This window comes from Thunnus thynnus, chromosome 16, assembly GCF_963924715.1.
Source record: "Thunnus thynnus chromosome 16, fThuThy2.1, whole genome shotgun sequence".
In the NCBI taxonomy this organism is placed as follows: domain Eukaryota; kingdom Metazoa; phylum Chordata; class Actinopteri; order Scombriformes; family Scombridae; genus Thunnus; species Thunnus thynnus.
Window position 1 is genome coordinate 14753806 of NC_089532.1, and position 15556 is coordinate 14769361.

At 38.8% G+C, this 15556-nt stretch overlaps 2 long non-coding RNA genes across 6 annotated transcripts in view; one reads left to right on the top strand and one right to left on the bottom strand.

Annotated features, from left to right (window-relative positions):
• The window catches only part of LOC137199332 (uncharacterized), a 34951-nt gene that overhangs the window by 1166 nt on the left and 18229 nt on the right, over positions 1-15556 (top strand). For 4 of the 5 annotated variants that reach the window (XR_010931767.1, XR_010931769.1, XR_010931768.1 and 1 more), the window contains exons 2-6: positions 269-486; positions 645-699; positions 861-1863; positions 2041-2266; positions 10374-10480. This is a non-coding gene — a long non-coding RNA (uncharacterized lncRNA). The remainder of the gene's footprint in view (positions 1-268; positions 487-644; positions 700-860; positions 1864-2040; positions 2267-10373; positions 10481-15556) is intronic. The other variant, XR_010931770.1, reaches the window with a different exon arrangement.
• On the bottom strand, positions 2804-6604 carry LOC137199333 (uncharacterized). Its single transcript, XR_010931771.1, has 4 exons — positions 6304-6604; positions 5925-6053; positions 3851-4461; positions 2804-3632 (listed from the first exon to the last, which is right to left on the bottom strand). It is a non-coding gene; the product is annotated as an uncharacterized lncRNA (long non-coding RNA).

Consider the following 15556-nt stretch of genomic DNA (forward strand, 5'->3'; position numbering starts at 1 on the left):
CACAAAATGTCAATACTTTGTTTATTGAGGGTAGGCTTCATTCAGACTCAGTTGATTGTGAACTGATGCCAGGCTACTTTGGCTTTTGTGTATGATTTTTGAAGAGATGTTGACAGTACTTTCAATGAGGTTTTTATTTGTGATATGAAGCGCTACAGTGACCTCAGTGTTGTTTCATCCAGTTGGAGTAGCATAAAATGACATATTTAGCTCATTACTGAAAAGTGTAGTTACCCTTTTTGCTTTCTTTTCTCATTTCTATTCAAAGGAGATGCTCAGATACACAGTCCTGTGTTCTGTGTGCAATATTGCACATACACTGCCATGGACAATGAGTCCAAATAGATCATCTCCATGGTCAGCACTGACAAGCAAAAGACACTGAGGAACTTCGTTGTCATGGAGAAGGAGGGCCTCATGCGTACCTTTTGAGACGCTCTGTCAAAATTTGCACAGATGCTCATACCCAAATATCAGCACTCTTCAGTAAGTGGATTTATTGTAGTTTTCTTTAGGGGTTGGTGCAGCAATCCAACTTTCTGCATCAAGTCCCAGACCACATTCATCATTTACATTATTCTTGAGATTGTTTTGGATTATTACATAGCATATTATGTGTTCCATGATTTGTTTTTGTCATCCAGACAAATGGAAATGCAAAGACAGTGAAGTCCACCACACCCTGGACATCTGGCAAAGGTCCAAAAACTTGGATAGAAAAATTCATGCAATAAGTTCATGATAGATAGATAGATAGATAGATAGACAGATAGATAGATGGATAGATAGATAGATACATCAACCCTCTCGTCATAAACCTACTTGACGTTCCATCAAAATGAATTTTGTTCAATGTCCAGGCAGGGCAGCAAAAGGGGCGCTCCATTCTACAGATGTGGAATAAAGACATCTGCAACCACTTCTGGCTTTGCTGTGAGACTGCAGATAACTATGAAGAGTTATGAAGTATTACAGAAATTTATCTTTTGTAATGTTTCTCTTCAGTGTTGATATTTAGACACCAAGCCAAAAAGATTATTGAAGCTTTTATTTGAATTCAGTCAGTCCCTCATCCCTCACTATGATTTATAGAGTAATGTAATTACTGATGTACTAGGCCTTTAGTGTACGCCTCAGTGTCAAATGCTGTATTTATGTGACTAGTCGTACCAAAAGGTTTCATATAAAATAATGCTTTGGACAAAATATTACTTTAAAAACCTCAAATGAAAATGCTTGGTAGACCTTGGCCAACGGGTTGGACCATTTTGCTGACTCGTTATCGTGCTCACTTGTGATTTGTGCAAACTGGGTTTGATTTCTTGCTGCCCTCAGAATTCACAGGACATGTGGATTGGAGTCCTGCACCACGTCACAGGAGAGCATGTGTGGGCCCTTGGTGCCTGTCGCTATGGCCCCTTGATGGAAATCAGAGAAAAGGAGTGGACTCAGAAGGGCACACTGGAGACTGAAAGAACTTATTCTTGATGCACACTGGCTAAAGGACGTCCACAAGCATCTGCTTTTAATGTATATATCAGCATAGGTCTATGTTAAACTCACTACATAGGTCTATGTTCCACGTACTGTTTTCCCCTATGTAAATATTTCACTGCAATTTTGATTTGATGTTGCTATGCCTTGAATCATGTAACCAGAACAGAAATCAATTGTACATTGTTTCCACTGTGCTCTCAAGTCAACTGCAGGATTGGAGTCCTTCCACAATCACATACTTATGTAGGCAAGCAAGCGCTTCAACCTCTCCCCACCTGTATATGCAGCTTAGACCATGGCGGCTGGCCTGGACTACAATCATCACATTCACAGACCAGCCAAGAAAAAAGCTGATGGCTCAATTCAGTATGTTGTATTATAAGTATACCTATGCGTTTTAGTCAATAAACTTATAGGTGCTGAGTCAATAGTATGACAAATACAGCTACATTGTTCTGTTTATGTACAAGAACAAAATGTGAGGTACTTATTTAATGTGTTGATGGGTTTTTATGTGGAAATGCAAACTATTGTGCAATGTAGGGTAATAAGAACGTTGTACAACAAGAAGTCCGAGGAGTAGAGCCTGTACACACTGAAGGTGAAGGACAACAGCTACATCACAGACCTCCCAAACGCTATCCTGCAGCAAAGGTTGTTTGCTACTGAGGGGATGCCATGGAGCAGAGCCAGGAGGCCTGATGTGTTCTGAGGTGTCCCTGCCCCAGCCACCAGGAGCTGTTGCAGATGCAAGTCAGCAGAGGGCTAGGTGAGTTGGCTTATGATACTGTAGCTTGAGCATGAAGTGGCAACATACTTGTGTGCAAAAGCTAGTTTAAAATCCATATGGCTCTGTTGTAAAGAATTCCAAAGTGTAGACATTTATGCCAGGTTCCACATACCATTTTCAGGTCTGTTTTACAGATTCTGAACCTCAGAACTACTTATGATCTACAATAGTTATCTAAGTAAAGTCATGGCATAACCATATGAAATGTGTGGCTTTGTTGCCAAACACAGATATTGCAAGAAATCACTGATTGTGAAACTATGCAAATGACTCTGAAACTGAAACTCGCTAATTCTAAAATAGCTAGGGCTGCTGACTATCAAATGACTGTAAATGGCAAAATGAATACGCAAATTTAATATAACACAGGCCTACACCTATTTCAGGCCAATTTTAAATATGGCCAAATAATACTTGGCTCCCACAATAGGTATGACTTTGAAAACTGTTGTGAATGTTTGTCACTGCATAAAATGCAGCCAAAGTTGTAGTAGTCTTATTCTTTGAAAGTAATGTGGGTTTCTTTGAAATGCAGTAATTACTGTCAGATATGTGATTGTAATACTCTTTCTAAAGGACAATCACAGCCAAAACAGTAGAAGATTGCCACAGCACCCATATGATGTCAAATGCACAGCCTGACCTGTTTGTCAACACTGACTGACTGTTTATACTATACGTGTAAAGAAAAGGCATTTATCATTTTTAAGATTTTATTCAAACAAGTGATAACAGGTTGTGCAGAACAAAAAATAATTAAAACCTACTTTGTATTATTGTCTACACCCTCCTGGGGATAGAAAAAGGAAAACAAATAAAATCTGTAATATACATATGTTCAATCACTCAATGTAAATATTGGTATTGTATTTTGCATGAGGATCTGGATAACGGTCATGTTTTTTCTAGCCATAGCAGCTGGGTGTAACTGCTCTATGACCCTGCCCCAGTGCTCCATATTGTCACATGACAAATTATCTGTATGCTGCATAACAGAACTGTCTGTTACTCTCCCCTGTGTCTGGAAGATCAGCCACTGCCCTGATATCATTCCAGATCCATCTGGCAAGGTGCAGGACCCCCTCCTGCAAAATATAGGTTTCCATATGTGGCAGCTTGGAAACACAGGAGTCATGATGTTGCCCACAGCACTTTCTTTCCACATCTGTGGGCATTTCTCTGCACTTCTGGCAGACACACCAAATGGGTTGACCTGTAACAGGAGGGCCCGGTGGAGGAGCATCTGCTGAAGTGGAGAATATCAAAGATCAGGCTTGGGTCACGTGTCAGGCAGAGCTCCAACACTTGATGTGATTTGTTCCAAGCTCAGTCCTCAAATTCTGGCCTGTAAAGCAATAGATCATCAACATGATTAGATATTTTCATTGATCAGAGCTTTATTGTCCTCTAAGAGGACTTGTGTGTCCACAGTGCATGCCAGGTCAACATGCATACACAGACACCATGAATGAGCATCATATCCACAGACTAAGACAAAGAGTTGTAGTTATTGGTGGTATTGATGTCAGAAAAATATCAAAAGTAATGTGCTACTATAGATACCTGCTCATCTGTAATCCTTTGAGGTTATATATTATATATTATCTTGTCCAAGAACATCTGCTCCTTGGCCTGTCGCACTCCGATCTCCCCGTCCTCTGCCTCCACTTCCTCGGACCCTGCTGGTTGCCCTCCCTCTCACAAAACCTCCTCTGCTTCGTCCTCGACCCCAAGCCTGTCCTCTTTGACCAGATGATGTGCTTGGCTCTGGAGTGTACTCATAATCAGAGCCAACAATGCTCTCATTGTGGAAGCTCTAACATGCAAAACAACGTATTGTTATGACCTGGCTCAAGTGGCCACAACAAAAGGGAAACACACCATGTCAATGTTTAACAAAATATAATTTATTAAATCAAATTAAACAAATTAACTAAATATTTACAATATGGGGCTTGGATGTCAGTATAATCAGTAGTGTAGTGTGCATGAGTGGAAGATGTGTGTGTGGGTGTTGTACGGTGCATAAAAGCAAAAGAACTAAAGCAACATAACCAAATCGAAAAGGCGTCGGTGGGGAAGAGTGAGAGCTGGCGCAGCGGCCAAATGCCAGAGAGTCAGCCAGAGGCTGAGCTGTGCTGCAGCCCAGAATTAAATAACCTGCTGATGATTACCTGCAAAACAAAGCAGACAACCAGGTAAATTGCACAGCAAACACAGCACACAACAGATGACATGTTATGAGTAAAATACAAAATTCAGGTTTGTCAATGTGTCACTGATGGTAACAGAAAAAAATCACCAGGTAGCTAGGTAAGTACTGCAGCTGTTTTGTCTGCAGACATTATGGAAGAAATGCACTGAACGTTTAAAATAAACACTCAAAACAAACTTTGGCTGTGTACTACTGCTAACCTTGTTGATGTTTTTAGCTTTGCTTGATATCTAACCTTACTGCAGCCAACTGTTGTTAGCTAGCCAGCAATAAGTTACTGCATCAAACTCGATTTCCCAATACTAATATGCTAGCTTTGACAGCTGTGAGTACTAATAATAACAACCGTGTTTGTTGTTTACATTCTATATGATAATGTTAGGTGTTTTTTTTACATGTGAATGAGACATGAGGGAGTTGGATATGGTTAGCGATGACAACAGTGCGCTACACTCTTCTCCCTAATGCTCTCTTGTGGACTCGTCCTCAGGAACACCCAGGTGTCTCTTAGGAGCACAACAACAAGCGGAAACACCTCCCAAAGCTCTATTTCTGGAATAAATGATAGAAATCATTGTACAAAATAACAGAGACCTGCATGACACAACGTTTGACTTTTTGAGCCACCCATTTGGTAATTATACATGGAAATTTGTTTACCGTATACAGTAGAGTAGGTTTGGGTTCTAATAACTGATATGATTGATGATTAGATTAGTCAGTTTATATAGAGTTGATATTTGACATCTAGGCTCTGGCCTCACATGAGCATACATAGCAAATACTGGGGAGTGCTGATAATAGGATTAAGGTTGGCATTGGCAAGATTGCCGCTGAGTGTAGTGGCAACACAGATGTAATGTGACATTAAGAACAGTAAAGTAAGCTGATCATGAACCCACTGTTTTGAGTGAAACATTTCTCTAGTGCATAACTGAGCATGGTGTTTGGAAAATGTGCGAAGGTGATTACTTCTCCAGTACAAGGAAAATAAATCAAACAAATCAAACCATAAAACAAATATGAGAAATATGTATGGGCTGAGCAAGATACCAGTCATGTTTACATTCCTGAAGCATTTTACATAACCAAACCTAAGTCTACAGAGCCAAAACAACAGCAACAGACCTGAGGAGAAGAGTGCCAATTCAGTCCTTAACAGTACAAAAGTGAAATATCACAACTAAGCTAATTAGCAGCATGAAAGTATCATTAATTGCGCCAAGGAAAAACAGCCAACAGAAAAATAAGCTCAAACACCAAGAGACACTAGCTAATTCACAATACCATAACAAATAAATGAGCCAGCAGCCTCATAGCTAACTGATATTGTTGAGCAAAAACAACAACAAAGTCTGACTGAAGACAGCCAAGACATCTCCTCACAACAACACACACCTAAGCAAAACTAACAAGACTCACCTAGCTTGGTTGAAGTGAAGCAGCGATCCCTGGCACGTCCGTGGATGCAGGAAGAGCCAAGCCGCCGACGGCAGGGAAGGAAAACTCCTGCTTGAAGTGGAGTTTGAGGTTGACAACCCATGTGAGAAACTATGAAGGAAGTGAGACATAAAAACGGGAGCAGGAGAGCACCAACGCGAATATTACCGCCACAAAACAGTAACGTTAGCTACTGAAGCTGCATTAACAAACAGTTGACAGGTGAGCTATGAGTGGACAGAGTCCACGCTAAAGAATTGACAGAGCGGTGGCAGTTCAAATTGCCCGCCATATTGAGAAGTATGTGACAGCTAGCTAGCAGAAAGTCAGCATGGAAGAAGTATTCAGATCTTTTACTTACAGGACCAGTAGGTAGGATTTAGTGGCATCTAGCAGTGAGGTTGCAGATTGCAACCAACTAAATACCACTCCCCCTCCCCCTACCCTTCCAAACGTGTAGGAGAACCTACGGTGGCCACAAAAAACGTGAAAGGCCCTCTCTATAGCCAATGATTGCTTTGTCCATTCTGGGCTGCTGTAGAAACATGGCGGGCTCTGTGGAAGAGGACCCGCTCCCCATGTAGATAAAAAGGGCTCATTCTAATGTAATGAAAACACAATGATTCTTATTTTCAGGTGATTATACACTAAAACTTACTTATGTATATATTCCATTTTGCCAAGACTGTTCTACTAGATGCCACTATATACTACACACTGCACCTTTAAGTAAAAGCAGTGGTGGAAAGTAACTAAGTACATCTGAGGTACTTGTACTTAACTTGAATATTTCCATTTTATGCTACTTTATACTTCCAATCCACTACATTACAGGGAAATATTGTACTTTCTACTCAACTACATTTATTTGACACTAATTACTTTTCAGATTAAGATTTTAGACAATAGATAATATGACAAGCTTTTAAAATACAACACATTTTGGAATATTAAACCAGTGGTTTCCAACCTTTTTGGCTTTTGACATGTTACAAAAAGCAGCGTGTAGTCAGAGTCACATTCCAGATGTCTATGAGTTGTTAACAGCTCCACTAAATAGTGATTTTTCCCTCTAAACTTCTCACATGGTTTCATTTCAATAAATGTTCAAATGACCAAATATTTCACAAAAACCAAAGATTAGAGAAAAGTCCAAAAACTGAAAACAGATTTGTGTATCAGAACTTTGTTTTTTCTTCTTTCCTCTCCCATTAATCATCTCACGACCCTTCAGATTTATCTGGTGACCCTTTGGAGGGGCCCGACCCCTAGGTTGGGAACCACTGGACTAAACTAGCTAACTGTATATGAAGTAGTTCAAACTAGCTCCACTTCCAGCAGCTACAACAGTAACATTCTGCTTACACACTGATGCTTCAGTATTAATAATCTAATGATGTCATATATAATAATATATCAGTCAGGGGGACCAAACGAGTACTTTTACTTTAATACTAATGTATAAAGCATTTTGCCGCTACTTTGTACTTCTGTTACAAGACTGACTGGCAGTTCGGTTCCTGGCGTGTCTAGGGCAAGTTCATTCCCTAACATACTGTGTGTGTTTGGAAGAGAAGGCTGGCTGGCAGTGGGTTGTGTGGGGCTTACTTCCAGTCAACAACAGCGGTTAGCTCCAATTGAGAGCTCCCCACGAGCAGCCAGCCCAGACAGCGTCAGTAGTTTGTTTGTTGGTGGTGGCTGGTCCAAAACTAAACAAAGCTGGAGGTAGTCGGCTTTCAGTTCTCAAGGCCAAAGACAAAAGTTGCTCTGGTGTTGGGTCTCTCACTCTCACGGTCGTTCACGGTTGTTCATCGCCAAAATCACTTCTGGACACGGCTACCCAGAAGCCTTACCACACCTGGGCCACCGGGTTAATTGATGTCTCATCCACTACCAGCCAGCCAAAAGGAAAGAAAGAACTAAGACTACTAAAGAGCATACTGCTCAACTTAACATTTTTACTAAAGTAGGACTTTTCATGCAGGACTTGTAATTGAGTATTTTTACATTGCTGAATTCATACTTTTACTTAAGTAAAGGGTCTGAATACGTCTTCCACCACTGAGTAAAAGCAAAACCTCAACAAAAAAACAATCAATTACAAGTAAAAGTCCTGCATTCAAAATCTTATTTAAGTAAAACATATTGTATACATATTGTCAGCAAAATGTAGCCTATTTAAAGTATCAAAAGTAAAAGTACTCATTATGCAAAATGGTCCAATTTAGAGTGTTATATTTATCATACACGTTACATTTATATTTACAGAAAGAACTGTATGATAAATGTTATTATTTGACATTGACATGCATCAGGATGCATTAGCGTTTGCACTACAAAAGACATGTGGTCAAACGTGTCCCACACCACCTTGGCAAGTGGTTTGAGTGATCGGATCACAATGTGTCTTATAGTCCCTTTACACCTTGCATTAAAATATGTCTCATATCCATATTGTATTTATATATGATTTAACCTGATTACATTTACACTTGATATTAATATGTGTCTCCAGTTTCCACATTCAGATCCGATTGACATCCAATTGCTCTGTCCAGCTCAAACAACCGAACATCACATCCTCCTCTCGTTTGCGCGGGGTCCAAAAAAACAAAACAAATTTTTAAAAAGTAGCCGTCCATAAAGCTACGCTATTGTTTGGACTTTTTTTTCTTCAATTGCCAAGTTTCGCTTGTATACTTCCATCAAACCAAACTGACAGCTGACACTTGGTCTCGTCTTGACTCAATCTATGAGAGTTTTGAATATCCATAGCTTTCTTGCTGCTTTCTTGCTAGAAGCTGAGCGTGCTAACAGGCTAATGGCTGCTACCTCGCTGGTTTGGAACAGTCAAGCGTGATTACATTTTTCCACCCATGCTGTTGTTGTATATGGGTTGACAATACAAATACATTTACACTTACACAATGCGTCCCTGAGCACTTCCAGAGATGGTTTGGCTGACTGGATCACAATCAATCCATAATGCGTCTTGGGTGCATTTACACCTGTACTTTCATGTGGTCAAGCACTATCTGATTGCAATCTGATCACCCAAAACGCATTTTAGTTTGTGCTGTAAAGGGGGCGTTGATGGTCGTTACACTTGTATTTAGTGCTATCCACTTGTGATCCGATCGCCCAAGACACATTTTAAAACCAAGTGTAAACAGGGTCTCTATGAACGGAAGACATCTCAGTCATGTAAAAGATTCCCACTGAGATGTTGCACCTGTTGATTTAGCAGTGTCTGTTCTGCTGTCAGCATCGGTTGAACCTTTAATTTGATTAATTCTTCAACCATCAAGATGTCAATAGCTGAGCACATGTTGTTTGTCCAACACAATCACAATCCTTTCCGTTCTCATTAGGGGATATATTTAGTTCCAGGTGACTCACACTTTTGTATACTGTCATTACTCATTTTGACAAATGCAGTTTTGATGCCGAGCATATTTATGTTAAATGTTTGAGAATGAGCTATTTAATTGCCTTTTCTTAATTGCATTATCTGCTCTTTAGCTCACTTCCTTGTGTGTATCATTGTTTGTGGATTTCCTGTTCCATAGCTGTATTTAGTTTTTACTTCAGTTTATCCTACAAACCATTACTCCTCTTTTGATAAGAGATTATAATGTAAACAATAAGCGCTGGGCAGCTGTGTAACTGACATATTGCATGTACTGTAGCTTCAATCCTCATGTGTGTCTTTCCATTTATACTAAATTCTTCCAACTGTTACTAATTGAAAGACTTTTTATGAGAAAACCCTGCCAGTAATCAAAGATATTGCCCAAAAATCACAGAAAAAGCTCTTGTCTTACTAACATCAGCATCCCACTCATGATTAAAGCTTTGTACACATGTGGGATCATATTAAATTGAAGTGGAAGGAAATACAACTTAATGCAGTACACAAATAGCATTCACATCTCACTACATATGTACAGCATAAGTGGTTTATATCATCAAGGGGAAATGTTGTATTTCTAAACAGCAGTACAATGACATCATCTCAGGTATGTAGAAGAGTTTTTATGACGTTCTCCCAATCAATATGAATACCTCATTTGAACGGCATTTTCACCCACAAACAAAGATTAAAATCAACCGCAAACAAAATACACTAAACCATCTTTTCCTGCAGGGAAAAACAGGCCATGTTTATCAGCTGTTCTCAAACCTCTACATACCTAATTGAGGATAATAAGAAGGAGCACATATCGCTTGAAAATGAAGAGTGAGCTCTTCTTCATTTTCACAGAGTGAGAGAGAGAGAGAGACGCAGAGCTCGTCAGCGCCAAGAGAGCCTCTGAAACAGCTGATTAGATTACCCTGCTGGGGCTGCGGTGAGGCTTTAAGCTGTGGCAGCCACCCCACCACTCACCTCAGCTGCCCTCTTCTCCATTGCTCATCTCCCCTTTGTCCCAGGCTCATGGTCCAGTCCCAGCAGAGTAACACCCCCCCCTGTAGGATCAAGGAAGGACTTCAACATGGAGACCTCAAACACCTGGCTGCATTTCGTCAGGGTTGTTGAGGTGAGTAAAATACCGCAGCACATTTTTTTGAGTGGAAAAGAAGATAGTATTTTCCAAAATGTTGGGGTTTTGATTGTGTTGAGAGCTGTAAGTGAAACTAGAGCATATCCAAATAGTGCAGAAGCATATCCAGATTCAGTTAGAATGTATATTTTTCCTATTTGACAGTTAATTAAATGTTTTGTATTAGAAGTTAAAGGCAGGTTTAAATATTTCAATATGCTGTCTTCATGCAGTTAGAAATACCACATTTTTTATGACAAGTCAGCAAAGGAAATTGCATTTCAGCTTTTATTAGAGTCTCTGCCAATCACTGTCAAGACCTCGAAATGTCTTCCAGGCAGACTCATGTCCTACTCAAATATATTACTACACATTCAAGAAATGACAGCAGAGTCCAGAGATGAACAGTATACTCCTTTATTCATTACTCAATAATAACAATCCACAAAGCTAAATACAAAGATGCTTTTCTACTTCGGTTGGGAAACTTATCAAGATCCCTGTCAATTCAAAAACCATCCTCTATCATAATATGTATTTATTACAAGGCTTGTTTTAAAGCTGTTCTGATCCTATCATACATTTATCGTCTGTCTATGGACGTTTAAATGAATGAGCACAATAGAAACAACATAATACCTGCTTCAATTAACATTTGTAAATTGAATTCATATATCCAATCATATATCAATATCTCTCTTCATAAAAATCATAATGATGGTTTTGAAATATACAAATAAAGGTGGATACGAAAGTACCTCAACCTAGTTCAAGAGGAAGCTAGGAGGAAATGGTCCAGGCAGTCCGGTTTTGTCACAGATGACATTTTGACATGTCACAGAAGGAAAAGTTCAGGTGTTAGTAATAAAATTAACGATGGCCGAATTCCATTCAGCTGCTTCAGTTTCAGGGTCCTGGTATTGTGCCTGCTGGCTCACTGTCACTGTCATGTCTTACTGGGACTCTTGAATAGAACAGAGCCATTGTTAATGTTATGAGTAACACCTGTGCTTTTCTTACTATGACAAGTCCAAATGTCTGTTTTGAAAAAGGTCTGTTGACAGTTGACAGTTAGTTAATTTACTGTGATCTGTCATATGAAAATAGTGTGGTCAAGTAATTGCAGTCAAAAAAAACCCCTTAAAAATCCTTATGTATGCAACTCTTACTCAAAACCATCAACAGCTTTAAGCCGTGAACTGTTTTAAACATATTTAAGTGTATATATATATATATATATATATATATATATATATATACATATGTGTGTGTGTGTGTGTGTGTGTGTGTGTGTGTGTGTGTGTGTGTCTTTGTAGGCATTATGATAATGTTAATGTTAATTTTGAAAAAGAGACTGAATGAGACAATAATACACATAAAAGACACAAAATATACATGAGTCATCACCTGTTGCTTGAGAGAGAAAAATCTTAACCACAGCTCTCCATCCCGTGTCTGCTGTCAAAATAGTCAGATATTGTGTTCATTTATAATTATTTCTTAATTTTCCTGAATCATTTTTAGTTATTTATTGGTGTGTTATTTTTAATCTCCCAAATAGAATAGAATAGAATATAGATATATAAATTATTGCAAGAAAGAGATAGCAAAGCAGTCAGCAGAACAAACACAGAGACAAGGTCATGTTACACATTAAGAACATTTCATGTCATGTCTGTGGCTTAATTCTCATCAGTCACTTTGCAGAGTTAAGAATACTGATGGCACTTAGGATGAAGGACTTCTTAAATGCATTTTTAGCAGTCAGGGGCAACTCTTTAGCACCTCTTGGAGCTCAAAGGCTCAAACTGTCTGAATAGAGGATGGGAACTATCTGCCTGGATACTCTTTGGTTTCTTCTTCGTCCTTTCCATAAAAAGTTTAATCAAGGACTTTTAGTGTTTGCCAACAATTCTGCTGGCTATTAGGACAATCCTAGAAAGTTTATTCTTAGATCTACACTTTAAGTGACCATGCTAGGTGGGAAAATGAAAAGTTAAAACACTCTCAACAAGAGTTTTGTACAATTCATTGTACAGTCTTGATTCCAGTAGAGTAAAGATTAATTTACATATTTGTCTTCACCACAGACATACCTTTAAATTTTATACCATGCACAGGTGTAAAATTTAAAGTCAGTCCAGTGGACTGTGTAATTATAGTCTCACTTATCTCTTGTCGTTATTTGCATAATACTCCCTCAAATACACATGCACTAATCAGAAGAGTTGCACCTACAACTGTGCTTCCAGACAAAATAACGGGTACACAGGCGTAAAATGCCTCACATTAGAAACAAGACTTAAAAGGTCAGGAGTTAAGGAATTTCAGTTTTTGATGATAATAAATCCTTGTTCTGAGCAAAATGGATTAACCTCAAAAGATAGATCACTGTTGAAATGACAGCTGAATATGTGGCTCCTTGTGTACTTGTTGTACTGACTGTACTGTAGTTCTGATGAATAATGAATCCTCTGACTTCTACCATAAATCTTTATGTTCAATATTTTTATTCTTTTAATGTGTTAGAAAGGTTGCAGATGCTATTTTGCTGCAGGCCCAAGCTTTTATCTCCTCCTGGAAAGACGCTCGCAGTGTACAGGTCCACACACAATAGCGAAGGGATGTAACATTTTGTCTATGAGCTGGCCGAGGCTGCTACTGGCAGCCTGTGATGTTCCAGATGGTGGCAGGTTTCCCTTCCAGCAGTCTGTCAGTCTTGGCTCTGAGCCACCTGTGAGTCAGGTAGGGCAGGTGAGGACAGCTTGGCAACGATACACTGCGATACACAAGCCCAGGACATGCCCTGGGATTTGAGAGAGCCGGCTGATCTCTGACCTGGATCAGTAAGAATTAATTGCGTTATCTCATTTATTTCTCAAACACACTACACATACAACATAAACAGTTGGTGCAATGTTAAATTCGTTGAGGATGCACAATAGTGTACCAGCATTTTTTTTGTATTTCATGAAGGTTACCTTTCTAGCCCATTAATATGTACAAATAGCAATATGCTCTACAACTTTTTACCTTTTACCTTGTCTTCAGTTTTTGTCTGGATTGCTATTTGTTGGAAAAGTGAACACCAACAGTCACACTAGCAGATATCCAAGTACAGCACATATCTAATGATAGTCACGGTAGTATATGTTAGCAACTGTCAAAAGTCAGCCTATAGGAGCATTGATATGATGTTGGAGACCTGCAGTGATACAGTCTTATCAATGATCCCGCTAAAAAAGTACAAAAAAAAAAAAGACACTCAATACGTAAACAGTGTGACACACTGGCCACTGGTTTACCTCAGGTCACGGTTAATATGTGGAAAGATAGTGAGGTAGAAATTGCTTTGATAATCTTCTTTTTTAAATCTTTTAATTATTACTGAGGTCACAGCACATTAAAGCGTTCTACTTAGAGCAGACCGGCATCTGCGTGACCTCGTCTGATTCCGCACAAGGCTGCTGAGGAGCATCAGAGAAATACTGTTGTTGCCTTCAATACTAGCTTTTATTTCAGTTTATGGTACTAACAACAACCATCTTATCTGGATCTGTAATCTTGCTGTTTTGTATAAAGCTTCAACTTCTTGACTGAAGTTTTACGGGACTCAGAGCAGGACTGCATGCAACAGTGGGATGTTTTTATGCTCTAACATGTATTTCCATACATAAATACTCTATATAGAAACAGAATATGCATACAGCTTTCAATATTTGCACTCCTGTACTTAAAAACAATACAATTAGAATCAAAAAATAATCATCAATTTATTTATGTTATATTTCCTTCCTTCTTTAATTTTTCAGTCCTTTGCTTGTGGAACATGGGAAACAGTTATTGTGCATTAGCTTTTATTCATCCATCTTTTAGATATATAGTCTTTTATCAGTGATATTCATGTGATTATTGACTGACAATGGATGGTCAGTAGTTTAAACTCACTGAGAAGGAAGCACATTAAGTACTCCTCAGGCCTGCAGCACTGCTGGAATGAATAGTAGAGCTCAGAAAAGAAAAAACTTTGAAGTGTGGAGATACATGTGATCGTATTAACTCTTCAGATGTCAGGACTCACCACAGAATGATGGTAACCTTAACAACATGGGAACTGTTGTAGGCAGGATATATAAGGGACAGGACAGGATTAATAACTTTACCAAAAATGAATGACCATGGAGTTGTCATTACCACAGTCAGGCGAGTGTTTTTTTATGGGTGAACTTTGAAATCTAACACAAAGTGGAGGGCTCAAAGAAGAATTTAGCTTTATCATTGGACGAATGGTAGTAAAATTTGGTGTTGATAATAACATGTTTGTTGCCTTTTTTAGTACTGGTTTTGGGTTCTGCGTGCATGTTAGGTGCAGAACAAAACTGTCAAAAACCCTGTATTCACCTGAGATGGTAAATATAGAAAACATTTTCATACATTGTGGCATGAATGAGAAGAGAGACGTTTAACTTTACAAGACAACTTGTAAACTCCAGCTGCTGTCATTCTTTCTTCCTCATACAGCTGTGAGCTTCCCTCCAGATTCTGCTACTACGTCTGTGATCAAACGAAGACTCCTGATGATGATTTCAACTAACAGGCTCCAAAAATCAGTAAACTGGCAAGTTAATGTTTGCTTTATGAGCCAAAACATGAAGAAAGAAAAAAGTACAATTTGAGGTATGACCTCATTTTTAAAAATTCACATGGGCAAACAGGAGTTTAGAAATAAATGCCAGAGTCAGACCATGTAATGCTTTAAAAGAATTCAATAAAATCTGTAAATCGCTTTCAAAACGGACAAAATGTCAGTGTAATGTGGCACAATTTTATCTTTTCCTTTAGTCACAGTTATGAGTCTGGCTGCATCACACTGAACAAGCTGCAAAAAAGCTGAAGCTTTGTGTTTGAGTCAAGGATAGAGAAAATTTCAATAGTCCATGCAAAATGAGACAAAGGCATAAAAAATTTATTTGGTGAAGGAAAATTACTCAATTGTAGAGATATTTCTTAGCTGAAGTAAGAAGTCAATAAAGAGTGATGTTACTATGTGGATAATCAAGTCATGACTTTCCT